The following is a 17753-nucleotide window of genomic DNA, read 5'->3' as shown; positions in this document are numbered from 1 at the left end:
GGGGCGTCACTTTTTTATTTGGTTATGACAAGATTGTTGAGCGTTTTACAAGAATGGCGCGGAAGGGCTACTCATTCCCTGCATAGTGTCCTTTTTTGGACACAAATTATGATTCTTGCCTTTGTGTCCCCGAAGCAGAACAAGGCCAGTCACTCTCACACTTTCAATGGTCCTAAATCAAGTTCAAATAGGTACTCATCCGCCCCCAAACGGCTTTGAAGTGACTATACTCGCACCAGCTTGTATTGATGGCATGCAGCACATGCATTTTCACTCGTTTGCGTCAAATCCTTGTATGGTCACACCATAGCCAGCTTTTTCTTTTTTCTACCGGTGAAGAAAAGCATTCCCTTTTCCCAAGCTCTTTCAATACCTGCTGCAGCAAGACGTTCATTCAGGCGCTTCCTTCTTGGTATCTGCGCAACGGTGAGGAATCAAAGTAGGAGCTTTGGTGAAAAGGGCATAAGGCCTGTTCTTTTAGTTTGGCGCGCTACGCTCAACTACTTGACAGACATCTTTCCCTCATCGCCCAAATACAGAATTGGTTAAATGGATGCTCGAGCCAGCCAGGAGTCGAACCTGGAATCTTCTGATCCGTAGTCAGACGCGTTATCCATTGCGCCACTGGCCAAAGGTGTTTGCTGTTTGCCATGTCACTGACCCAGGACACTCGCTCGGAGCGAAAGAAGTGATAGGGAAACAGCAGACAGTGGTCATCCTCTTTCACAGGTTTACTAACCGAGACTATATATCTAAATGCTCTTTTTAAACAGAGACGAGGGGGAGTAACTCTGCGCATGGCACTGGTCGCGTATAGCGTATACGCACGGCGCGCAACGTCCCTTGTCTGCACATAGGGACAACGAAAAATGTGCCGTGACACGGATTCGAACCGGGGTTGCTGCGACCACAACGCAGAGTACTAACCACTATACGATCACGGCTCGCCACTTCTCGCTGGACACACGAGAGGTGGTGGCCACGGGTGTTCTGACCTGTGCTGTGCCACGTGAATAAACTGCGAACGTAAGTTCCCAGCCTCTCTCCCTTTGTCTAAGCCGTCCCAATTTCCAAACAAGCCATTTTCCACCTTGTTTTCTCTGCCACATTTCAAGGGGCGTCACTTTTTTATTTGGTTATGACAAGATTGTTGAGCGTTTTACAAGAATGGCGCGGAAGGGCTACTCATTCCCTGCATAGTGTCCTTTTTTGGACACAAATTATGATTCTTGCCTTTGTGTCCCCGAAGCAGAACAAGGCCAGTCACTCTCACACTTTCAATGGTCCTAAATCAAGTTCAAATAGGTACTCATCCGCCCCCAAACGGCTTTGAAGTGACTATACTCGCACCAGCTTGTATTGATGGCATGCAGCACATGCATTTTCACTCGTTTGCGTCAAATCCTTGTATGGTCACACCATAGCCAGCTTTTTCTTTTTTCTACCGGTGAAGAAAAGCATTCCCTTTTCCCAAGCTCTTTCAATACCTGCTGCAGCAAAACATTCATTCAGGCGCTTCCTTCTTGGTATCTGCGCAACGGTGAGGAATCAAAGTAGGAGCTTTGGTGAAAAGGGCATAAGGCCTGTTCTTTTAGTTTGGCGCGCTACGTTCAACTAATTGACAGACATCTTTCCCTCATCGGCCAAATACAGAATTGGTTAAATGGATGCTCGAGCCAGCCAGGAGTCGAACCTGGAATCTTCTGATCCGTAGTCAGACGCGTTATCCATTGCGCCACTGGCCCAAGGTGTTTGCTGCTTGCCATGTCACCGACCCAGGACACTCGCTCGGAGCGAAAGAAGTGACGGGGAAACAGCAGACAGTGGTCTTCCTCTTTCACAGGTTTACTAACCGAGACTATATATCTAAACGCTCTTTTTAAACAGAGAGGGGGGGAGTAGCTCTGCGCATGTCACTGGTCGCGTATACGCGTGGCGTGCAACGTCCCTTGTCTGCACATAGGGACAACGAAAAATGTGCCGTGACCCGGATTCGAATCAGGGTTGCTGCGACCACAACGCAGAGTACTAACCGCTATACGATCACGGTTCGCCACTTCTCGCTGGACACATGAGAGGTGGTGGCCACGGGTGTTCTGACCTGTGCTGTGCCACGTGAATAAACTGCGAACGTAAGTTCCCAGCCTCTCTCCCTTTGTCTAAGCCGTCCCAATTTCCAAACAAGCCATTTTCCACCTTGTTTTCTCTGCCACATTTCAAGGGGCGTCACTTTTTTATTTGGTTATGACAAGATTGTTGAGCGTTTTACAAGAATGGCGCGGAAGGGCTACTCATTCCCTGCATAGTGTCCTTTTTCGGACACAAATTATGATTCTTGCCTTTGTGTCCCCGAAGCAGAACAAGGTCAGTCACTCTCACACTTTCAATGGTCCTAAATCAAATTCAAATAGGTACTCATCCGCCCCCAAACGGCTTTGAAGTGACTATACTCGCACCAGCTTGAATTGATGGCATGCAGCACATGCATTTTCACTCGTTTGCGTAAAATCCTTGTATGGTCACACCATAGCCAGCTTTTTCTTTTTTCTACCGGTGAAGAAAAGCATTCCCTTTTCCCAAGCTCTTTCAATACCTGCTGCAGCAAGACGTTCATGCAGGCGCTTCCTTTTGGTATCTGCGCAACGGTGAGGAATCAAAGTAGGAGCTTTGCTGAAAAGGGCATAAGGCCTGTTCTTTTAGTTTGGCGCGCTACGCTCAACTACTTGACAGACATCTTTCCCTCATCGGCCAAATACAGAATTGGTTAAATGGATGCTCGAGCCAGCCAGGAGTCGAACCTGGAATCTTCTGATCCGTAGTCAGACGCGTTATCCATTGCGCCACTGGCCCAAGGTGTTTGCTGTTTGCCATGTCACTGACCCAGGACACTCGCTCGGAGCGAAAGAAGTGATAGGGAAACAGCAGACAGTGGTCATCCTCTTTCACAGGTTTACTAACCGAGACTATATATCTAAATGCTCTTTTTAAACAGAGACGAGGGGGAGTAACTCTGCGCATGGCACTGGTCGCGTATAGCGTATACGCACGGCGCGCAACGTCCCTTGTCTGCACATAGGGACAACGAAAAATGTGCCGTGACACGGATTCGAACCGGGGTTGCTGCGACCACAACGCAGAGTACTAACCACTATACGATCACGGCTCGCCACTTCTCGCTGGACACACGAGAGGTGGTGGCCACGGGTGTTCTGACCTGTGCTGTGCCACGTGAATAAACTGCGAACGTAAGTTCCCAGCCTCTCTCCCTTTGTCTAAGCCGTCCCAATTTCCAAACAAGCCATTTTCCACCTTGTTTTCTCTGCCACATTTCAAGGGGCGTCACTTTTTTATTTGGTTATGACAAGATTGTTGAGCGTTTTACAAGAATGGCGCGGAAGGGCTACTCATTCCCTGCATAGTGTCCTTTTTTGGACACAAATTATGATTCTTGCCTTTGTGTCCCCGAAGCAGAACAAGGCCAGTCACTCTCACACTTTCAATGGTCCTAAATCAAGTTCAAATAGGTACTCATCCGCCCCCAAACGGCTTTGAAGTGACTATACTCGCACCAGCTTGTATTGATGGCATGCAGCACATGCATTTTCACTCGTTTGCGTCAAATCCTTGTATGGTCACACCATAGCCAGCTTTTTCTTTTTTCTACCGGTGAAGAAAAGCATTCCCTTTTCCCAAGCTCTTTCAATACCTGCTGCAGCAAAACATTCATTCAGGCGCTTCCTTCTTGGTATCTGCGCAACGGTGAGGAATCAAAGTAGGAGCTTTGGTGAAAAGGGCATAAGGCCTGTTCTTTTAGTTTGGCGCGCTACGTTCAACTAATTGACAGACATCTTTCCCTCATCGGCCAAATACAGAATTGGTTAAATGGATGCTCGAGCCAGCCAGGAGTCGAACCTGGAATCTTCTGATCCGTAGTCAGACGCATTATCCATTGCGCCACTGGCCCAAGGTGTTTGCTGCTTGCCATGTCACCGACCCAGGACACTCGCTCGGAGCGAAAGAAGTGACGGGGAAACAGCAGACAGTGGTCTTCCTCTTTCACAGGTTTACTAACCGAGACTATATATCTAAACGCTCTTTTTAAACAGAGAGGGGGGGGAGTAGCTCTGCGCATGTCACTGGTCGCGTATACGCGCGGCGTGCAACGTCCCTTGTCTGCACATAGGGACAACGAAAAATGTGCCGTGACCCGGATTCGAACCGGGGTTGCTGCGACCACAACGCAGAGTACTAACCACTATACGATCACGGCTCGCCACTTCTCGCTGGACGCACGAGAGGTGGTGGCCACGGGTGTTCTGTCCTGTGCTGTGCCACATGAATAAACTGCGAACGTAAGTTCCCAGCCTCTCTCCCTTTGTCTAAGCCGTCCCAATTTCCAAGCAAGCCATTTTCCACCTTGTTTTCTCTGCCATATTTCAAGGGGCGTCACTTTTTTATTTGGTTATGACAAGATTGTTGAGCGTTTTACAAGAATGGCGCGGAAGGGCTACTCATTCCCTGCATAGTGTCCTTTTTCGGACACAAAATATGATTCTTGCCTTTGTGTCCCCGAAGCAGAACAAGGCCAGTCACTCTCACACTTTCAATGGTCCTAAATCAAATTCAAATAGGTACTCATCCGCCCCCAAACGGCTTTGAAGTGACTATACTCGCACCAGCTTGAATTGATGGCATGCAGCACATGCATTTTCACTCGTTTGCGTCAAATCCTTGTATGGTCACACCATAGCCAGCTTTTTCTTTTTTCTACCGGTGAAGAAAAGCATTCCCTTTTCCCAAGCTCTTTCAATACCTGCTGCAGCAAGACGTTCATGCAGGCGCTTCCTTTTGGTATCTGCGCAACGGTGAGGAATCAAAGTAGGAGCTTTGGTGAAAAGGGCATAAGGCCTGTTCTTTTAGTTTGGCGCGCTACGCTCAACTACTTGACAGACATCTTTCCCTCATCGGCCAAATACAGAATTGGTTAAATGGATGCTCGAGCCAGCCAGGAGTCGAACCTGGAATCTTCTGATCCGTAGTCAGACGCGTTATCCATTGCGCCACTGGCCCAAGGTGTTTGCTGTTTGCCATGTCACTGACCCAGGACACTCGCTCGGAGCGAAAGAAGTGATAGGGAAACAGCAGACATCCTCTTTCACAGGTTTACTAACCGAGACTATATATCTAAATGCTCTTTTTAAACAGAGACGAGGGGGAGTAACTCTGCGCATGGCACTGGTCGCGTATAGCGTATACGCACGGCGCGCAACGTCCATTGTCTGCACATAGGGACAACGAAAAATGTGCCGTGACACGGATTCGAACCGGGGTTGCTGCGACCACAACGCAGAGTACTAACCACTATACTATCACGGCTCGCCACTTCTCGCTGGACACACGAGAGGTGGTGGCCACGGGTGTTCTGACCTGTGCTGTGCCACGTGAATAAACTGCGAACGTAAGTTCCCAGCCTCTCTCCCTTTGTCTAAGCCGTCCCAATTTCCAAACAAGCCATTTTCCACCTTGTTTTCTCTGCCACATTTCAAGGGGCGTCACTTTTTTATTTGGTTATGACAAGATTGTTGAGAGTTTTACAAGAATGGCGCGGAAGGGCTACTCATTCCCTGCATAGTGTCCTTTTTTGGACACAAATTATGATTCTTGCCTTTGTGTCCCCGAAGCAGAACAAGGCCAGTCACTCTCACACTTTCAATGGTCCTAAATCAAGTTCAAATAGGTACTCATCCGCCCCCAAACGGCTTTGAAGTGACTATACTCGCACCAGCTTGTATTGATGGCATGCAGCACATGCATTTTCACTCGTTTGCGTCAAATCCTTGTATGGTCACACCATAGCCAGCTTTTTCTTTTTTCTACCGGTGAAGAAAAGCATTCCCTTTTCCCAAGCTCTTTCAATACCTGCTGCAGCAAAACATTCATTCAGGCGCTTCCTTCTTGGTATCTGCGCAACGGTGAGGAATCAAAGTAGGAGCTTTGGTGAAAAGGGCATAAGGCCTGTTCTTTTAGTTTGGCGCGCTACGTTCAACTAATTGACAGACATCTTTCCCTCATCGGCCAAATACAGAATTGGTTAAATGGATGCTCGAGCCAGCCAGGAGTCGAACCTGGAATCTTCTGATCCGTAGTCAGACGCGTTATCCATTGCGCCACTGGCCCAAGGTGTTTGCTGTTTGCCATGTCACTGACCCAGGACACTCGCTCGGAGCGAAAGAAGTGATAGGGAAACAGCAGACAGTGGTCATCCTCTTTCACAGGTTTACTAACCGAGACTATATATCTAAATGCTCTTTTTAAACAGAGACGAGGGGGAGTAACTCTGCGCATGGCACTGGTCGCGTATAGCGTATACGCACGGCGCGCAACGTCCATTGTCTGCACATAGGGACAACGAAAAATGTGCCGTGACACGGATTCGAACCGGGGTTGCTGCGACCACAACGCAGAGTACTAACCACTATACTATCACGGCTCGCCACTTCTCGCTGGACACACGAGAGGTGGTGGCCACGGGTGTTCTGACCTGTGCTGTGCCACGTGAATAAACTGCGAACGTAAGTTCCCAGCCTCTCTCCCTTTGTCTAAGCCGTCCCAATTTCCAAACAAGCCATTTTCCACCTTGTTTTCTCTGCCACATTTCAAGGGGCGTCACTTTTTTATTTGGTTATGACAAGATTGTTGAGAGTTTTACAAGAATGGCGCGGAAGGGCTACTCATTCCCTGCATAGTGTCCTTTTTTGGACACAAATTATGATTCTTGCCTTTGTGTCCCCGAAGCAGAACAAGGCCAGTCACTCTCACACTTTCAATGGTCCTAAATCAAGTTCAAATAGGTACTCATCCGCCCCCAAACGGCTTTGAAGTGACTATACTCGCACCAGCTTGTATTGATGGCATGCAGCACATGCATTTTCACTCGTTTGCGTCAAATCCTTGTATGGTCACACCATAGCCAGCTTTTTCTTTTTTCTACCGGTGAAGAAAAGCATTCCCTTTTCCCAAGCTCTTTCAATACCTGCTGCAGCAAAACATTCATTCAGGCGCTTCCTTCTTGGTATCTGCGCAACGGTGAGGAATCAAAGTAGGAGCTTTGGTGAAAAGGGCATAAGGCCTGTTCTTTTAGTTTGGCGCGCTACGCTCAACTAATTGACAGACATCTTTCCCTCATCGGCCAAATACAGAATTGGTTAAATGGATGCTCGAGCCAGCCAGGAGTCGAACCTGGAATCTTCTGATCCGTAGTCAGACGCATTATCCATTGCGCCACTGGCCCAAGGTGTTTGCTGCTTGCCATGTCACCGACCCAGGACACTCGCTCGGAGCGAAAGAAGTGACTGGGAAACAGCAGACAGTGGTCTTCCTCTTTCACAGGTTTACTAACCGAGACTATATATCTAAACGCTCTTTTTAAACAGAGAGGGGGGGGAGTAGCTCTGCGCATGTCACTGGTCGCGTATACGCGCGGCGTGCAACGTCCCTTGTCTGCACATAGGGACAACGAAAAATGTGCCGTGACCCGGATTCGAACCGGGGTTGCTGCGACCACAACGCAGAGTACTAACCACTATACGATCACGGCTCGCCACTTCTCGCTGGACGCACGAGAGGTGGTGGCCACGGGTGTTCTGTCCTGTGCTGTGCCACATGAATAAACTGCGAACGTAAGTTCCCAGCCTCTCTCCCTTTGTCTAAGCCGTCCCAATTTCCAAGCAAGCCATTTTCCACCTTGTTTTCTCTGCCATATTTCAAGGGGCGTCACTTTTTTATTTGGTTATGACAAGATTGTTGAGCGTTTTACAAGAATGGCGCGGAAGGGCTACTCATTCCCTGCATAGTGTCCTTTTTCGGACACAAAATATGATTCTTGCCTTTGTGTCCCCGAAGCAGAACAAGGCCAGTCACTCTCACACTTTCAATGGTCCTAAATCAAATTCAAATAGGTACTCATCCGCCCCCAAACGGCTTTGAAGTGACTATACTCGCACCAGCTTGAATTGATGGCATGCAGCACATGCATTTTCACTCGTTTGCGTCAAATCCTTGTATGGTCACACCATAGCCAGCTTTTTCTTTTTTCTACCGGTGAAGAAAAGCATTCCCTTTTCCCAAGCTCTTTCAATACCTGCTGCAGCAAGACGTTCATGCAGGCGCTTCCTTTTGGTATCTGCGCAACGGTGAGGAATCAAAGTAGGAGCTTTGGTGAAAAGGGCATAAGGCCTGTTCTTTTAGTTTGGCGCGCTACGCTCAACTACTTGACAGACATCTTTCCCTCATCGGCCAAATACAGAATTGGTTAAATGGATGCTCGAGCCAGCCAGGAGTCGAACCTGGAATCTTCTGATCCGTAGTCAGACGCGTTATCCATTGCGCCACTGGCCCAAGGTGTTTGCTGTTTGCCATGTCACTGACCCAGGACACTCGCTCGGAGCGAAAGAAGTGATAGGGAAACAGCAGACAGTGGTCATCCTCTTTCACAGGTTTACTAACCGAGACTATATATCTAAATGCTCTTTTTAAACAGAGACGAGGGGGAGTAACTCTGCGCATGGCACTGGTCGCGTATAGCGTATACGCACGGCGCGCAACGTCCATTGTCTGCACATAGGGACAACGAAAAATGTGCCGTGACACGGATTCGAACCGGGGTTGCTGCGACCACAACGCAGAGTACTAACCACTATACGATCACGGCTCGCCACTTCTCGCTGGACGCACGAGAGGTGGTGGCCACGGGTGTTCTGTCCTGTGCTGTGCCACATGAATAAACTGCGAACGTAAGTTCCCAGCCTCTCTCCCTTTGTCTAAGCCGTCCCAATTTCCAAGCAAGCCATTTTCCACCTTGTTTTCTCTGCCATATTTCAAGGGGCGTCACTTTTTTATTTGGTTATGACAAGATTGTTGAGCGTTTTACAAGAATGGCGCGGAAGGGCTACTCATTCCCTGCATAGTGTCCTTTTTCGGACACAAAATATGATTCTTGCCTTTGTGTCCCCGAAGCAGAACAAGGCCAGTCACTCTCACACTTTCAATGGTCCTAAATCAAATTCAAATAGGTACTCATCCGCCCCCAAACGGCTTTGAAGTGACTATACTCGCACCAGCTTGAATTGATGGCATGCAGCACATGCATTTTCACTCGTTTGCGTCAAATCCTTGTATGGTCACACCATAGCCAGCTTTTTCTTTTTTCTACCGGTGAAGAAAAGCATTCCCTTTTCCCAAGCTCTTTCAATACCTGCTGCAGCAAGACGTTCATGCAGGCGCTTCCTTTTGGTATCTGCGCAACGGTGAGGAATCAAAGTAGGAGCTTTGGTGAAAAGGGCATAAGGCCTGTTCTTTTAGTTTGGCGCGCTACGCTCAACTACTTGACAGACATCTTTCCCTCATCGGCCAAATACAGAATTGGTTAAATGGATGCTCGAGCCAGCCAGGAGTCGAACCTGGAATCTTCTGATCCGTAGTCAGACGCGTTATCCATTGCGCCACTGGCCCAAGGTGTTTGCTGTTTGCCATGTCACTGACCCAGGACACTCGCTCGGAGCGAAAGAAGTGATAGGGAAACAGCAGACAGTGGTCATCCTCTTTCACAGGTTTACTAACCGAGACTATATATCTAAATGCTCTTTTTAAACAGAGACGAGGGGGAGTAACTCTGCGCATGGCACTGGTCGCGTATAGCGTATACGCACGGCGCGCAACGTCCATTGTCTGCACATAGGGACAACGAAAAATGTGCCGTGACACGGATTCGAACCGGGGTTGCTGCGACCACAACGCAGAGTACTAACCACTATACGATCACGGCTCGCCACTTCTCGCTGGACGCACGAGAGGTGGTGGCCACGGGTGTTCTGACCTGTGCTGTGCCACGTGAATAAACTGCGAACGTAAGTTCCCAGCCTCTCTCCCTTTGTCTAAGCCGTCCCAATTTCCAAACAAGCCATTTTCCACCTTGTTTTCTCTGCCACATTTCAAGGGGCGTCACTTTTTTATTTGGTTATGACAAGATTGTTGAGCGTTTTACAAGAATGGCGCGGAAGGGCTACTCATTCCCTGCATAGTGTCCTTTTTTGGACACAAATTATGATTCTTGCCTTTGTGTCCCCGAAGCAGAACAAGGCCAGTCACTCTCACACTTTCAATGGTCCTAAATCAAGTTCAAATAGGTACTCATCCGCCCCCAAACGGCTTTGAAGTGACTATACTCGCACCAGCTTGTATTGATGGCATGCAGCACATGCATTTTCACTCGTTTGCGTCAAATCCTTGTATGGTCACACCATAGCCAGCTTTTTCTTTTTTCTACCGGTGAAGAAAAGCATTCCCTTTTCCCAAGCTCTTTCAATACCTGCTGCAGCAAAACATTCATTCAGGCGCTTCCTTCTTGGTATCTGCGCAACGGTGAGGAATCAAAGTAGGAGCTTTGGTGAAAAGGGCATAAGGCCTGTTCTTTTAGTTTGGCGCGCTACGTTCAACTAATTGACAGACATCTTTCCCTCATCGGCCAAATACAGAATTGGTTAAATGGATGCTCGAGCCAGCCAGGAGTCGAACCTGGAATCTTCTGATCCGTAGTCAGACGCATTATCCATTGCGCCACTGGCCCAAGGTGTTTGCTGCTTGCCATGTCACCGACCCAGGACACTCGCTCGGAGCGAAAGAAGTGACGGGGAAACAGCAGACAGTGGTCTTCCTCTTTCACAGGTTTACTAACCGAGACTATATATCTAAACGCTCTTTTTAAACAGAGAGGGGGGGGAGTAGCTCTGCGCATGTCACTGGTCGCGTATACGCGCGGCGTGCAACGTCCCTTGTCTGCACATAGGGACAACGAAAAATGTGCCGTGACCCGGATTCGAACCGGGGTTGCTGCGACCACAACGCAGAGTACTAACCACTATACGATCACGGCTCGCCACTTCTCGCTGGACGCACGAGAGGTGGTGGCCACGGGTGTTCTGTCCTGTGCTGTGCCACATGAATAAACTGCGAACGTAAGTTCCCAGCCTCTTTCCCTTTGTCTAAGCCGTCCCAATTTCCAAGCAAGCCATTTTCCACCTTGTTTTCTCTGCCATATTTCAAGGGGCGTCACTTTTTTATTTGGTTATGACAAGATTGTTGAGCGTTTTACAAGAATGGCGCGGAAGGGCTACTCATTCCCTGCATAGTGTCCTTTTTCGGACACAAAATATGATTCTTGCCTTTGTGTCCCCGAAGCAGAACAAGGCCAGTCACTCTCACACTTTCAATGGTCCTAAATCAAATTCAAATAGGTACTCATCCGCCCCCAAACGGCTTTGAAGTGACTATACTCGCACCAGCTTGAATTGATGGCATGCAGCACATGCATTTTCACTCGTTTGCGTCAAATCCTTGTATGGTCACACCATAGCCAGCTTTTTCTTTTTTCTACCGGTGAAGAAAAGCATTCCCTTTTCCCAAGCTCTTTCAATACCTGCTGCAGCAAGACGTTCATGCAGGCGCTTCCTTTTGGTATCTGCGCAACGGTGAGGAATCAAAGTAGGAGCTTTGGTGAAAAGGGCATAAGGCCTGTTCTTTTAGTTTGGCGCGCTACGCTCAACTACTTGACAGACATCTTTCCCTCATCGGCCAAATACAGAATTGGTTAAATGGATGCTCGAGCCAGCCAGGAGTCGAACCTGGAATCTTCTGATCCGTAGTCAGACGCGTTATCCATTGCGCCACTGGCCCAAGGTGTTTGCTGCTTGCCATGTCACCGACCCAGGACACTCGCTCGGAGCGAAAGAAGTGATGGGGAAACAGCAGACACAGGTCTTCCTCTTTCATAGGTTTACTAACCGAGACTATATATCTAAACGCTCTTTTTAAACAAAGACGGGGGGGAGCAGCTCTGCGCATGGCACTGGTCGCGTATAGCGTATAAGCACGGCGTGCAACGTCCCTTGTCTTCACATAGGGACAACAAAAAACATGCCTTGACCCGGATTCGAACCGGGGTTGCTGCGACCACAACGCAGAGTACTAACCACTATACGATCACGGCTCGCCACTTCTCGCTGGACACACGAGAGGTGGTGGCCACGGGTGTTCTGACCTGTGCTGTGCCACATGAATAAACTGCGAACGTAAGTTCCCAGCCTCTCTCCCTTTGTCTAAGCCGTCCCAATTTCCAAACAAGCCATTTTCCACCTTGTTTTCTCTGCCACATTTCAAGGGGCGTCACTTTTTTATTTGGTTATGACAATATTGTTGAGCGTTTTACAAGAATGGCGCGGAAGGGCTACTCATTCCCTGCATAGTGTCCTTTTTTGGACACAAATTATGATTCTTGCCTTTGTGTCCCCGAAGCAGAACTAGGCCAGTCACTCTCACACTTTCAATGGTCCTAAATCAAGTTCAAATAGGTACTCATCCGCCCCCAAACGGCTTTGAAGTGACTATACTCGCACCAGCTTGTATTGATGGCATGCAGCACATGCATTTTCACTCGTTTGCGTCAAATCCTTGTATGGTCACACCATAGCCAGCTTTTTCTTTTTTCTACCGGTGAAGAAAAGCATTCCCTTTTCCCAAGCTCTTTCAATACCTGCTGCAGCAAAACATTCATTCAGGTGCTTCCTTCTTGGTATCTGCGCAACGGTGAGGAATCAAAGTAGGAGCTTTGGTGAAAAGGGCATAAGGCCTGTTCTTTTAGTTTGGCGCGCTACGCTCAACTAATTGACAGACATCTTTCCCTCATCGGCCAAATACAGAATTGGTTAAATGGATGCTCGAGCCAGCCAGGAGTCGAACCTGGAATCTTCTGATCCGTAGTCAGACGCATTATCCATTGCGCCACTGGCCCAAGGTGTTTGCTGCTTGCCATGTCACCGACCCAGGACACTCGCTCGGAGCGAAAGAAGTGACGGGGAAACAGCAGACAGTGGTCTTCCTCTTTCACAGGTTTACTAACCGAGACTATATATCTAAACGCTCTTTTTAAACAGAGAGGGGGGGGAGTAGCTCTGCGCATGTCACTGGTCGCGTATACGCGCGGCGTAGTGTCCTTTTTTGGACACAAATTATGATTCTTGCCTTTGTGTCCCCGAAGCAGAACAAGGCCAGTCACTCTCACACTTTCAATGGTCCTAAATCAAGTTCAAATAGGTACTCATCCGCCCCCAAACGGCTTTGAAGTGACTATACTCGCACCAGCTTGTATTGATGGCATGCAGCACATGCATTTTCACTCGTTTGCGTCAAATCCTTGTATGGTCACACCATAGCCAGCTTTTTCTTTTTTCTACCGGTGAAGAAAAGCATTCCCTTTTCCCAAGCTCTTTCAATACCTGCTGCAGCAAAACATTAATTCAGGCGCTTCCTTCTTGGTATCTGCGCAACGGAGAGGAATCAAAGTAGGAGCTTTGGTGAAAAGGGCATAAGGCCTGTTCTTTTAGTTTGGCGCGCTACGCTCAACTAATTGACAGACATCTTTCCCTCATCCCCCAAATACAGAATTGGTTAAATGGATGCTCGAGCCAGCCAGGAGTCGAACCTGGAATCTTCTGATCCGTAGTCAAACGCGTTATCCATTGCGCCACTGGCCCAAGGTGTTTGCTGCTTGCCATGTCACCGACCCAGGACACTCGCTCGGAGCGAAAGAAGTGACGGGGAAACAGCAGACAGTGGTCTTCCTCTTTCACAGGTTTACTAACCGAGACTATATATCTAAACGCTCTTTTTAAACAGAGAGGGGGGGGGAGTAGCTCTGCGCATGTCACTGGTCGCGTATACGCGCAGCGTGCAACGTCCCTTGTCTGCACATAGGGACAACGAAAAATGTGCCATGACCCGGATTCGAACCGGGGTTGCTGCGACCACAACGCAGAGTACTAACCACTATACAATCACGGCTCGCCACTTCTCGCTGGACGCACGAGAGGTGGTGGCCATGGGTGTTCTGTCCTGTGCTGTGCCACATGAATAAACTGCGAACGTAAGTTCCCAGCCTCTCTCCCTTTGTTTAAGCCGTCCCAATTTCCAAGCAAGCCATTTTCCACCTTGTTTTCTCTGCCATATTTCAAGGGGCGTCACTTTTTTATTTGGTTATGACAAGATTGTTGAGCGTTTTACAAGAATGGCGCGGAAGGGCTACTCATTCCCTGCATAGTGTCCTTTTTCGGACACAAATTATGATTCTTGCCTTTGTGTCCCCGAAGCAGAACAAGGTCAGTCACTCTCACACTTTCAATGGTCCTAAATCAAATTCAAATAGGTACTCATCCGCCCCCAAACGGCTTTGAAGTGACTATACTCGCACCAGCTTGAATTGATGGCATGCAGCACATGCATTTTCACTCGTTTGCGTCAAATCCTTGTATGGTCACACCATAGCCAGCTTTTTCTTTTTTCTACCGGTGAAGAAAAGCATTCCCTTTTCCCAAGCTCTTTCAATACCTGCTGCAGCAAGACGTTCATGCAGGCGCTTCCTTTTGGTATCTGCGCAACGGTGAGGAATCAAAGTAGGAGCTTTGGTGAAAAGGGCATAAGGCCTGTTCTTTTAGTTTGGCGCGCTACGCTCAACTACTTGACAGACATCTTTCCCTCATCGGCCAAATACAGAATTGGTTAAATGGATGCTCGAGCCAGCCAGGAGTCGAACCTGGAATCTTCTGATCCGTAGTCAGACGCGTTATCCATTGCGCCACTGGCCCAAGGTGTTTGCTGTTTGCCATGTCACTGACCCAGGACACTCGCTCGGAGCGAAAGAAGTGATAGGGAAACAGCAGACAGTGGTCATCCTCTTTCACAGGTTTACTAACCGAGACTATATATCTAAATGCTCTTTTTAAACAGAGACGAGGGGGAGTAACTCTGCGCATGGCACTGGTCGCGTATAGCGTATACGCACGGCGCGCAACGTCCCTTGTCTGCACATAGGGACAACGAAAAATGTGCCGTGACACGGATTCGAACCGGGGTTGCTGCGACCACAACGCAGAGTACTAACCACTATACAATCACGGCTCGCCACTTCTCGCTGGACACACGAGAGGTGGTGGCCACGGGTGTTCTGACCTGTGCTGTGCCACGTGAATAAACTGCGAACGTAAGTTCCCAGCCTCTCTCCCTTTGTCTAAGCCGTCCCAATTTCCAAACAAGCCATTTTCCACCTTGTTTTCTCTGCCACATTTCAAGGGGCGTCACTTTTTTATTTGGTTATGACAAGATTGTTGAGAGTTTTACAAGAATGGCGCGGAAGGGCTACTCATTCCCTGCATAGTGTCCTTTTTTGGACACAAATTATGATTCTTGCCTTTGTGTCCCCGAAGCAGAACAAGGCCAGTCACTCTCACACTTTCAATGGTCCTAAATCAAGTTCAAATAGGTACTCATCCGCCCCCAAACGGCTTTGAAGTGACTATACTCGCACCAGCTTGTATTGATGGCATGCAGCACATGCATTTTCACTCGTTTGCGTCAAATCCTTGTATGGTCACACCATAGCCAGCTTTTTCTTTTTTCTACCGGTGAAGAAAAGCATTCCCTTTTCCCAAGCTCTTTCAATACCTGCTGCAGCAAAACATTCATTCAGGCGCTTCCTTCTTGGTATCTGCGCAACGGTGAGGAATCAAAGTAGGAGCTTTGGTGAAAAGGGCATAAGGCCTGTTCTTTTAGTTTGGCGCGCTACGCTCAACTAATTGACAGACATCTTTCCCTCATCGGCCAAATACAGAATTGGTTAAATGGATGCTCGAGCCAGCCAGGAGTCGAACCTGGAATCTTCTGATCCGTAGTCAGACGCATTATCCATTGCGCCACTGGCCCAAGGTGTTTGCTGCTTGCCATGTCACCGACCCAGGACACTCGCTCGGAGCGAAAGAAGTGACGGGGAAACAGCAGACAGTGGTCTTCCTCTTTCACAGGTTTACTAACCGAGACTATATATCTAAACGCTCTTTTTAAACAGAGAGGGGGGGGAGTAGCTCTGCGCATGTCACTGGTCGCGTATACGCGCGGCGTAGTGTCCTTTTTTGGACACAAATTATGATTCTTGCCTTTGTGTCCCCGAAGCAGAACAAGGCCAGTCACTCTCACACTTTCAATGGTCCTAAATCAAGTTCAAATAGGTACTCATCCGCCCCCAAACGGCTTTGAAGTGACTATACTCGCACCAGCTTGTATTGATGGCATGCAGCATATGCATTTTCACTCGTTTGCGTCAAATCCTTGTATGGTCACACCATAGCCAGCTTTTTCTTTTTTCTACCGGTGAAGAAAAGCATTCCCTTTTCCCAAGCTCTTTCAATACCTGCTGCAGCAAAACATTCATTCAGGCGCTTCCTTCTTGGTATCTGCGCAACGGTGAGGAATCAAAGTAGGAGCTTTGGTGAAAAGGGCATAAGGCCTGTTCTTTTAGTTTGGCGCGCTACGCTCAACTAATTGACAGACATCTTTCCCTCATCGGCCAAATACAGAATTGGTTAAATGGATGCTCGAGCCAGCCAGGAGTCGAACCTGGAATCTTCTGATCCGTAGTCAGACGCGTTATCCATTGCGCCACTGGCCCAAGGTGTTTGCTGCTTGCCATGTCACCGACCCAGGACACTCGCTCGGAGCGAAAGAAGTGATGGGGAAACAGCAGACACAGGTCTTCCTCTTTCATAGGTTTACTAACCGAGACTATATATCTAAACGCTCTTTTTAAACAAAGACGGGGGGGAGCAGCTCTGCGCATGGCACTGGTCGCGTATAGCGTATAAGCACGGCGTGCAACGTCCCTTGTCTTCACATAGGGACAACAAAAAACATGCCTTGACCCGGATTCGAACCGGGGTTGCTGCGACCACAACGCAGAGTACTAACCACTATACGATCACGGCTCGCCACTTCTCGCTGGACACACGAGAGGTGGTGGCCACGGGTGTTCTGACCTGTGCTGTGCCACATGAATAAACTGCGAACGTAAGTTCCCAGCCTCTCTCCCTTTGTCTAAGCCGTCCCAATTTCCAAACAAGCCATTTTCCACCTTGTTTTCTCTGCCACATTTCAAGGGGCGTCACTTTTTTATTTGGTTATGACAATATTGTTGAGCGTTTTACAAGAATGGCGCGGAAGGGCTACTCATTCCCTGCATAGTGTCCTTTTTTGGACACAAATTATGATTCTTGCCTTTGTGTCCCCGAAGCAGAACTAGGCCAGTCACTCTCACACTTTCAATGGTCCTAAATCAAGTTCAAATAGGTACTCATCCGCCCCCAAACGGCTTTGAAGTGACTATACTCGCACCAGCTTGTATTGATGGCATGCAGCACATGCATTTTCACTCGTTTGCGTCAAATCCTTGTATGGTCACACCATAGCCAGCTTTTTCTTTTTTCTACCGGTGAAGAAAAGCATTCCCTTTTCCCAAGCTCTTTCAATACCTGCTGCAGCAAAACATTCATTCAGGCGCTTCCTTCTTGGTATCTGCGCAACGGTGAGGAATCAAAGTAGGAGCTTTGGTGAAAAGGGCATAAGGCCTGTTCTTTTAGTTTGGCGCGCTACGCTCAACTAATTGACAGACATCTTTCCCTCATCGGCCAAATACAGAATTGGTTAAATGGATGCTCGAGCCAGCCAGGAGTCGAACCTGGAATCTTCTGATCCGTAGTCAGACGCATTATCCATTGCGCCACTGGCCCAAGGTGTTTGCTGCTTGCCATGTCACCGACCCAGGACACTCGCTCGGAGCGAAAGAAGTGACGGGGAAACAGCAGACAGTGGTCTTCCTC

The 17753-nt window shown here is 48.5% G+C and overlaps 23 non-coding genes across 23 annotated transcripts; all 23 read right to left on the bottom strand.

Moving 5' to 3' along the window:
* Positions 1–558: 558 nt before the first annotated feature.
* trnar-acg (transfer RNA arginine (anticodon ACG)) lies at positions 559–631 on the bottom strand. The gene has a single exon. It is a non-coding gene; the product is annotated as a tRNA-Arg (tRNA).
* Positions 632–1672: 1041 nt separating this feature from the next.
* Positions 1673–1745, bottom strand: trnar-acg (transfer RNA arginine (anticodon ACG)). Its single transcript has one exon. It is a non-coding gene; the product is annotated as a tRNA-Arg (tRNA).
* A 1032-nt stretch (positions 1746–2777) lies between these two features.
* trnar-acg (transfer RNA arginine (anticodon ACG)) lies at positions 2778–2850 on the bottom strand. The gene has a single exon. It is a non-coding gene; the product is annotated as a tRNA-Arg (tRNA).
* A 1041-nt stretch (positions 2851–3891) lies between these two features.
* trnar-acg (transfer RNA arginine (anticodon ACG)) lies at positions 3892–3964 on the bottom strand. Its single transcript has one exon. It is a non-coding gene; the product is annotated as a tRNA-Arg (tRNA).
* A 234-nt stretch (positions 3965–4198) lies between these two features.
* Positions 4199–4270, bottom strand: trnah-gug (transfer RNA histidin (anticodon GUG)). Its single transcript has one exon. It is a non-coding gene; the product is annotated as a tRNA-His (tRNA).
* A 727-nt stretch (positions 4271–4997) lies between these two features.
* On the bottom strand, positions 4998–5070 carry trnar-acg (transfer RNA arginine (anticodon ACG)). The gene has a single exon. It is a non-coding gene; the product is annotated as a tRNA-Arg (tRNA).
* A 234-nt stretch (positions 5071–5304) lies between these two features.
* trnah-gug (transfer RNA histidin (anticodon GUG)) lies at positions 5305–5376 on the bottom strand. The gene has a single exon. It is a non-coding gene; the product is annotated as a tRNA-His (tRNA).
* A 728-nt stretch (positions 5377–6104) lies between these two features.
* trnar-acg (transfer RNA arginine (anticodon ACG)) lies at positions 6105–6177 on the bottom strand. Its single transcript has one exon. It is a non-coding gene; the product is annotated as a tRNA-Arg (tRNA).
* Positions 6178–6418: 241 nt separating this feature from the next.
* trnah-gug (transfer RNA histidin (anticodon GUG)) lies at positions 6419–6490 on the bottom strand. The gene has a single exon. It is a non-coding gene; the product is annotated as a tRNA-His (tRNA).
* Positions 6491–7218: 728 nt separating this feature from the next.
* trnar-acg (transfer RNA arginine (anticodon ACG)) lies at positions 7219–7291 on the bottom strand. The gene has a single exon. It is a non-coding gene; the product is annotated as a tRNA-Arg (tRNA).
* Positions 7292–7525: 234 nt separating this feature from the next.
* On the bottom strand, positions 7526–7597 carry trnah-gug (transfer RNA histidin (anticodon GUG)). Its single transcript has one exon. It is a non-coding gene; the product is annotated as a tRNA-His (tRNA).
* Positions 7598–8324: 727 nt separating this feature from the next.
* Positions 8325–8397, bottom strand: trnar-acg (transfer RNA arginine (anticodon ACG)). The gene has a single exon. It is a non-coding gene; the product is annotated as a tRNA-Arg (tRNA).
* A 1040-nt stretch (positions 8398–9437) lies between these two features.
* On the bottom strand, positions 9438–9510 carry trnar-acg (transfer RNA arginine (anticodon ACG)). Its single transcript has one exon. It is a non-coding gene; the product is annotated as a tRNA-Arg (tRNA).
* Positions 9511–10551: 1041 nt separating this feature from the next.
* On the bottom strand, positions 10552–10624 carry trnar-acg (transfer RNA arginine (anticodon ACG)). The gene has a single exon. It is a non-coding gene; the product is annotated as a tRNA-Arg (tRNA).
* Positions 10625–10858: 234 nt separating this feature from the next.
* Positions 10859–10930, bottom strand: trnah-gug (transfer RNA histidin (anticodon GUG)). Its single transcript has one exon. It is a non-coding gene; the product is annotated as a tRNA-His (tRNA).
* Positions 10931–11657: 727 nt separating this feature from the next.
* Positions 11658–11730, bottom strand: trnar-acg (transfer RNA arginine (anticodon ACG)). The gene has a single exon. It is a non-coding gene; the product is annotated as a tRNA-Arg (tRNA).
* Positions 11731–12771: 1041 nt separating this feature from the next.
* On the bottom strand, positions 12772–12844 carry trnar-acg (transfer RNA arginine (anticodon ACG)). Its single transcript has one exon. It is a non-coding gene; the product is annotated as a tRNA-Arg (tRNA).
* A 669-nt stretch (positions 12845–13513) lies between these two features.
* Positions 13514–13586, bottom strand: trnar-acg (transfer RNA arginine (anticodon ACG)). The gene has a single exon. It is a non-coding gene; the product is annotated as a tRNA-Arg (tRNA).
* A 235-nt stretch (positions 13587–13821) lies between these two features.
* trnah-gug (transfer RNA histidin (anticodon GUG)) lies at positions 13822–13893 on the bottom strand. Its single transcript has one exon. It is a non-coding gene; the product is annotated as a tRNA-His (tRNA).
* A 727-nt stretch (positions 13894–14620) lies between these two features.
* trnar-acg (transfer RNA arginine (anticodon ACG)) lies at positions 14621–14693 on the bottom strand. Its single transcript has one exon. It is a non-coding gene; the product is annotated as a tRNA-Arg (tRNA).
* A 1041-nt stretch (positions 14694–15734) lies between these two features.
* Positions 15735–15807, bottom strand: trnar-acg (transfer RNA arginine (anticodon ACG)). Its single transcript has one exon. It is a non-coding gene; the product is annotated as a tRNA-Arg (tRNA).
* A 669-nt stretch (positions 15808–16476) lies between these two features.
* On the bottom strand, positions 16477–16549 carry trnar-acg (transfer RNA arginine (anticodon ACG)). The gene has a single exon. It is a non-coding gene; the product is annotated as a tRNA-Arg (tRNA).
* Positions 16550–17590: 1041 nt separating this feature from the next.
* On the bottom strand, positions 17591–17663 carry trnar-acg (transfer RNA arginine (anticodon ACG)). The gene has a single exon. It is a non-coding gene; the product is annotated as a tRNA-Arg (tRNA).
* Positions 17664–17753: the final 90 nt, after the last annotated feature.

Source organism: Osmerus eperlanus, chromosome 19, assembly GCF_963692335.1.
Source record: "Osmerus eperlanus chromosome 19, fOsmEpe2.1, whole genome shotgun sequence".
In the NCBI taxonomy this organism is placed as follows: Eukaryota; Metazoa; Chordata; class Actinopteri; order Osmeriformes; family Osmeridae; genus Osmerus; species Osmerus eperlanus.
Note: the sequence above shows the minus strand (reverse complement) of the source record. Positions and strands in the feature narration are given on the sequence as shown.